At 37.9% G+C, this 7,009-nt stretch overlaps 1 non-coding gene across 1 annotated transcript; it reads left to right on the plus strand.

Moving 5' to 3' along the window:
• Positions 1-419: 419 nt before the first annotated feature.
• On the plus strand, positions 420-526 carry LOC127099558 (small nucleolar RNA R71). Its single transcript, XR_007794049.1, has one exon. It is a non-coding gene; the product is annotated as a small nucleolar RNA R71 (small nucleolar RNA).
• The last annotated feature ends 6,483 nt before the right edge of the window (positions 527-7,009 follow it).

Consider the following 7,009-nt stretch of genomic DNA (forward strand, 5'->3'; position numbering starts at 1 on the left):
TATGCGAGTAGGGGCTTCCTTGAGCATAGTTTACTTGCTCCGCTTGGATTCCTGTTAGGAGTTGACAATCTGCAGGAGTGTGACCTTGGATTCCACAGACTTTGCAATTCTGAGTTATGGCAACCACGGTGGCTGGTGGTGATACATTTAAACTTTCAATTTTCTGGACCAGAGCATCCACTTTCGCATTAACATGATCAAGGTTACTTATCTCGTACATGCCAGTTTTCGTTTGAGGTTTTTCCACCATTGTTCGTTCGCTTCCCCACTGATAGTGGTTTTGGGCCATGCTTTCGATAAGTTGGTAAGCATCAGCATAAGGTTTGTTCATTAGTGCACCACCTGCGGCGGCGTCTATTGTTAACCTCGTGTTGTACAAGAGACCATTATAGAAGGTATGAATTACTAACCAGTCCTCTAAACCATGGTGTGGACAAAGTCTCATCATGTCTTTGTATCTTTCCCATGCTTCGAAAAGAGACTCATTATCTTTCTGTTTAAATCCATTTATCTGGGCTCTCAACATAGCTGTTTTGCTTGGCGGAAAATATCGGGCAAGAAAGACTTTCTTCAACTCGTTCCATGTGGTGACTGAGTTGGAAGGAAGAGACTGGAGCCATCTTCTAGCGCTATCTCTTAACGAGAAAGGTAAAAGACGAAGTCGAATTGCCTCTGAAGTGACACCATTAGCTTTAACAGTATCAGCGTATTGAACAAATACGGATAAATGAAGGTTTGGATCCTCGGTAGGATTTCCAGAGAATTGGTTCTATTGCACTGCCTGCAACAGTGAAGGTTTAAGTTCGAAGTTGTTTGCTTCGATTGCGGGTGGAGCAATACTCGAATGCGGCTCATCTTGCGATGGAGCGGCGTAATCTCGAAGAGCACGAGCTGGTTCTGCCATCTCGGGTATTGAAGGGAAAAGATTTTTGAAATCAGGAATTTCGCTAGGAGGGAGATTGTTTGCAGCACGATATTCCCGAATTCGTCGTAAGACTCGGAGATATAGTTCGATATCGTTGATTCGTAAGTAGTACGACTCGCCTTGTGAGCGAGTGTGTGGCATACAAATCAACGAAAGAAAGAAAAGAAAAAGAAAAGCCTTAGTCTCTACAGCGTAACAGAAGAGTTACGATATCGAATTAATAAAAGTCCCCGGCAACGGCGCCAAAAACTTGATCGCGACTTTATGAGTCGAATTTAGGGTACAAACTGCAAGTGCACAGTTCTATCGCGTAGTTTTAAAAGATATCGATCCCACAGGGACTTATGAATCGATATACCGTTATCTAAGGTTACTTCGTAAAGCTAAGGCGGATAATACTTTGATTGTTTGGGGGAAAAGTTAAAACTAAAAATAGGATCTAAATTAAATATCAACTAAACGGATATCGGTATGTAGTTCGTCGTAATTAGGGAATCAATTCTTCGTTGGTTTCTTGGTTTTAAAATAAATCTTTTCAGTTGACACTATTGATTAAAAGTCTTATCTCAAACTCTCGCTCTGTTGAATAAACTATGATTTTATATTAACGTAGCTGTCACTTATTTGTTAAGTCAAAAACCACTTTTTGAAAACAATAGAATCCGTAGAAACTCTTTTTAAGAAAACACTAATCGTTTAAACACCCTTGTCTCAAACTCTCGCTCTGTTGACTTAGGTTATACAATTAAATTCAAATGCTTAACTCTCGTCCTCACATTCAACCTTTAAAAATACTTTTTGAAAAAGATTAGAATTTAATTTACTCTAAAAATTGCTTTCGCCCTGATCTAGAATTAATGTCCAATTTACACTGTCCAGTTAAAAACTCAAACTCTCGTTCTATTGAATTTAACTTCTTTATGTCTTTTACTCTCGTACAAAAACTTTGTTATTAGACCTGTAAATTGGGACCATAAAAAGAGTGATTTACTTTTAAACGTAATTTAACCAACTTAGTTTCGATTCCTTTATTCCGCTTACTCTACATACCGATACCTAAATAAATTAGCCAGACATGCTAAACAGATCTAAATAATTATCATGCATAAACAGATTCATCTCAGACAAATAATATAAATCAACAATAAAGCAGGGCATATATAAATTCAAACAATAATTAAAGAACCTGAGTAATTAATAGCAGTCTTGAACATCCACCACAGACCGGTTGGATTTGTTCTTGAATTCTTCAATCAGACAGAAAAATAAAAGTGAAGGAATAAAAATCTAGGGTCTAACGTAAGGTTAGATCTAGTGAAAGGTACACAATAGTTTCCGGTGTAGAAACTATTGTGCGAAAAATTAATTAATTGCTGGAAAAGAAAATAGAAATTGCAAAGGGAAAAAAAATAAAGACTTTAAAAATAATGCTGTAAAATAAACTTGCACTGCTGGAAGAGAAAAAGCGCGGAAAAGAGAAACGGCTGCAGGAGGAGAAGAAGCGAAGAACGTAGGGTTTTGCCAAAAGCTACTATTTATATTAGTCACTTTTGTAACTGCTTCCAAAGGTTTTCCGTGTACATAGCCTTCACGTTGCAAACGGTCAAGCGTAACAATAGGCTTCAACGTCTTTGTTGCGCTTCTGGAGCCAAAAATGTAGGAGAATGGTGTGACGTCCATCACACCATGTGTTACGCTCGTAACACAAGTGGGCAGAGCGTGACGCTCGTCACAGGCGTAGCGCCTGTGCTTTTTGGGCTGGGCTTTGGCTTTTGATATTTGCTTCTTTTCATTCCTTTTTCACCTCCTTTTCTTCCTTTTTTCACTTCCTTTTCAAATAAGCTACCTGAGACAAATAGAAAGAAAATACCGAGTAATATCGCGTAAAATGAAATAAACTGAAGTAAATAATAATATAATTTAATTAAATCGAGTCCTAGAATGTGATATTATTTCATGTTATCAGTTTCACCGTTGTAGTGAACGTCGAGACTATATTTTAGTGAAGATGACATTGTGCAGATGAAAACTATTTTCTTGCTGCAGATGAATGTAGGTTGAGTCTTGGATGCTGATAGTAAGACACTTAAATATGTGAGTGATGTGTCTCACATGCAAGCTAGTTCGAAGTGATGTGTCGCACATGTAAGCTAGTCCGAAATGATGTGTCAACCATGCAAGCTACTCAGAAGTGACATGTTCAGCATGCAAGAGAGAGGACAACCACGTGTCAGACATGCAGACACACACTCCAATTGAATTGGTGCCCCCATTCATTCCTTGCACATGGGCGCCAATCCATTTGGTGACACCTTGTCTTGCATGCATGCAGACCTCTAAACCAAGCAATCAGACCTAGGTGTGTCATGCATGTCCCTATGGAGACACCAATTTGAATGGCGACACCATGTACAAAATGCACATGGGAGCCAATTCAATTGGAGACCACATGCAAACACAACTTTTCATGCTCCAAGCCATTTGCTTATAAATACATCCACACCATCACTCACTACTTCTTCTACAATACTTCTTCTACAATGTCATCTGCAACAACTTCTTGTAGTTTCATCTGCACCAACCGATTTCATCCCCGACAAAATATATATCCTTACAATGGGCGAATCACATAGAGGAACGGTTGCAAACATAGAAACTTATGTAAGTGTTTTCTTCTTTTGTTATTTGTTTTAATAGAGTCCCTTTTAATAACATACCAACTTAGTAAAGTTTTTTGTTCTTTCTTTTATAGGATGTTTCAAGGTTCCGGACTCGGGTCCACGAATATGTCCATATGGACCCGATGATTCAACCTTATGTTGAACTCGCCGGTTTTGGTCATATAAGCAAGATTTTGTCTTGGTCGGTAGATAACAAATTCATTCTTGCTTTACGCAAAAGATGGCGTCTCGAGACACACACATTCTGGTTCTCAATCAGTGAGTGTACCGTGACGTTAGAAGACGTCTACATGCTTTTGGGATTGCCCATTGAAGGTAAGGCTGTTAATGGTAAAACCAACTATGCAAATCCAATTTGCATGGACCTCTTGGAGACTGGTTTGTTAGGTGATAACTCAAGAGGTCAAGGTATACTCCTTTCACGCCTTAAGTCATACTATAACAGTTTATACTTAGATGAGCATTCTACCAAAGATGCTCGAATAATAAAAACTAGGTGTTACATTATGCTTTTAATTGGTTCTTTTTTATTTCCCGAAGATAGTGGTTCTAGCATGCATATTATGTATTTACCTTTACTTAGACATGTAGATAGAATAGGAAGTTAGAGTTAGGGATCTGCTTGTCTAGCATATCTCTATAGCTCCTTGTGCAAAAACTCACACAAATACACATCTACATTTTCTGGATGTGCAGTTTTGCTCCAAGCATGAGGTTGGTCAAGACTACCGTCCCTAGCACCCGTCAACAACAACCCTTTCACATTCCCGTATGCACAAAAGTAAGTTGTTTAACTTGCTATATATTTACTTACTTCTTTAAAGATTATTATCTCTAACTAATATTTTTACCTTATTGGTGTAGATGGTCTGCACATGGTATGAGTTATAACAGATGTCCTAGACACTGCATTACTCAGTATCGCAATTTGTTGGATCACCTTCGACCGACATGTAAGGATAATAACCTCATTATTTCGTTATAATTTGTTAACTTCTTCTACCTAGATTATAATCCTATTTTCTTTCACATTTCAGTTCATTGGGCGTCCATACCTTAATTTAGATCATGACCATGAGGTCAACGCTGAAGACGTGGCCGTATGGACTGCATGCACATCGATAATACGATTCACAAGTGTGGATATGCACAACAGTGATCGTGTGAAGTTGCAGTTCAGTGTGCCCCAAAACATCCCAGATCCCCCAGCAAGCCTAGGAGAATGGCATCTGCGCAAAGTTAACGACCAATGGAACTTCAATCCATGGCAAAGCTTCGCAAGATCGGAGTGTCGCAAACGGAAGCACCGTCAGACCATGTCTTAACTGACGCAGTCATGCCAAATGAAGAAAAACCAAGTCATACTTATATGGCTTGGTACAGATCGGTTAGTTTTCAATTCATCGCCGAGGATATGTACATGTACGACCCACGCCAACAAACTTACACACCTGACACCTCAATATCAAACCCCCAACAACATTATCAGACCGAATACACACAACCCCTTGTCCGTCAAACGTTTCATTCAACCAACACACAAACATACAACCAAAACATGCCATACACCCAACCCCAATAGCAGGAGCATACTCCATACCACCACCAACAAATTGACCATCAACCTGAGACCCAACATCGTTTCGCACCAACCACATCGCCCTACCAAAGCCACCTTAGCCAAAACACCCAACGATCATTCAACATCAACCGCCCCTATTCCTACCATAGCCAAGAAGCCCAAACCTCACAAAACCAAAACCTCCAACAACCATATCTATACCAAACACCCCAACAACCTTTCCAACCTTTCCTCGATGCATTATTCACACCCATGTCTCCCTTCAACCGTCTCGGTCGCCCTCCAATGAGTCAAACACAACCCAACTACTCTGGCATGGGTCATGAACTCAGCTACGGCGGTACACCCTCGATGCATACTAAGACTATGTTGACTTGTCTGACTACCTCAACAGGCCATCTCCTGTAGTTGGTAGTGACGCTCCTGGCACCTCAGATGCTCAAACACCAGTAGTGAATCATCAACGTGGGTTAGGGCCACGGGTTAGGGTAACTAGGGGATGTGGGACCGGAGGTCGGTTAGGTGATCCTGGTCATCACCATTAGGCTATTTTGTGTAAACGGAAAACTTTATTAATATCAATTGGTCTTATTTCAAAATTATGTATCACGTAGACCATTTAGCCAAAAAAATGCATTTTACACTAAGGTGTCAATCCAATTGGCGCCTCCTTTGTAAAATTACGCATGGGCGCCAATTGGATTGGCTAGGGAACATGCCCTAGCCAATCCAATTGGCGCCTCCATTCAATTTTTAAGAGGAGTCGCCAATTGAATTGACGTCTCCTCCTAAAGGTGGGATAGTTTGGGATTTTTTTTGAAACTAGGGGTATTTTGGGAATTTCCTTGAAAAATTGGATTATTTTTTTTAAAAAAATCTAAAATTGGTATTACTTGTTTAAAGTAACATAAAATTGAGAACAAAACTTATTCATGTATAAATCCATGGTTGTACTAAAGAAAAGATAATTTGGAAGTACCTAAACTTGTTGAGTTGTAAGCATTTTTATGCAAGCTTTAAGTCGAATCATTTTTTTATATACGAGAATAATTTTATTATTGATTAAAATATTTTTAGAAATATTATCAAAATTAAAATAATATTTATATACGAAAAAAAGTATATTATTGATTCAAAAAAATTTATATATAAGAACAAATTTATTATTGATTCAAATATTTTTATAAATATTATAAAAACAAAAATAATATTTATTTACGAAAAAAATAAATTGTTGATTCAAATATTTTTATATACGATAACAACTTTACTATTTATTTAAATATTTTTATAAATATAGTTAAAAATATAATATTTATATACAGGAAAAAATATATTATTGATTCAAATATTTTTAAATACGGGAAAAACTTGAATTTTTTACTCAAATACCCCACATTTTCAAAAAAAATCCCAAAATAACCCAATTTTCAAACAAATTCTCAATTTACCACAGTTTCAACAAAAAAAATATCTTAAGCCATAGGCGTCAGACCAATTGTTGTCTACCCTTAATTTTTAAGAGGCGACGCATTGAATTGGCAACAACACATGGTGCTAACAATCCAATTGGCGTCCATGTGTATAAAGTGTGAGGAGACGCCAATTGGTTTGTCGCCTCTGTGTAATGTGCAATTTTTTTAATAAATAGATGTGTTGTGTGATTCATTTTTCTACATATCTTTTCGTTATATTGCAAACATGTTTGGTGTTCGTCGTCGCTATGGAAAAGTGATTTATTCGAGACACAAGCCTTTGATGTTGATGCTCTTCTGGAACACCTGTCATTTCGATCAACTAAAGAGGGAGTTGATTTGTTGG

Source organism: Lathyrus oleraceus, chromosome 6 (genome assembly GCF_024323335.1).
Source record: "Lathyrus oleraceus cultivar Zhongwan6 chromosome 6, CAAS_Psat_ZW6_1.0, whole genome shotgun sequence".
Classification (NCBI taxonomy): domain Eukaryota; kingdom Viridiplantae; phylum Streptophyta; class Magnoliopsida; order Fabales; family Fabaceae; genus Lathyrus; species Lathyrus oleraceus.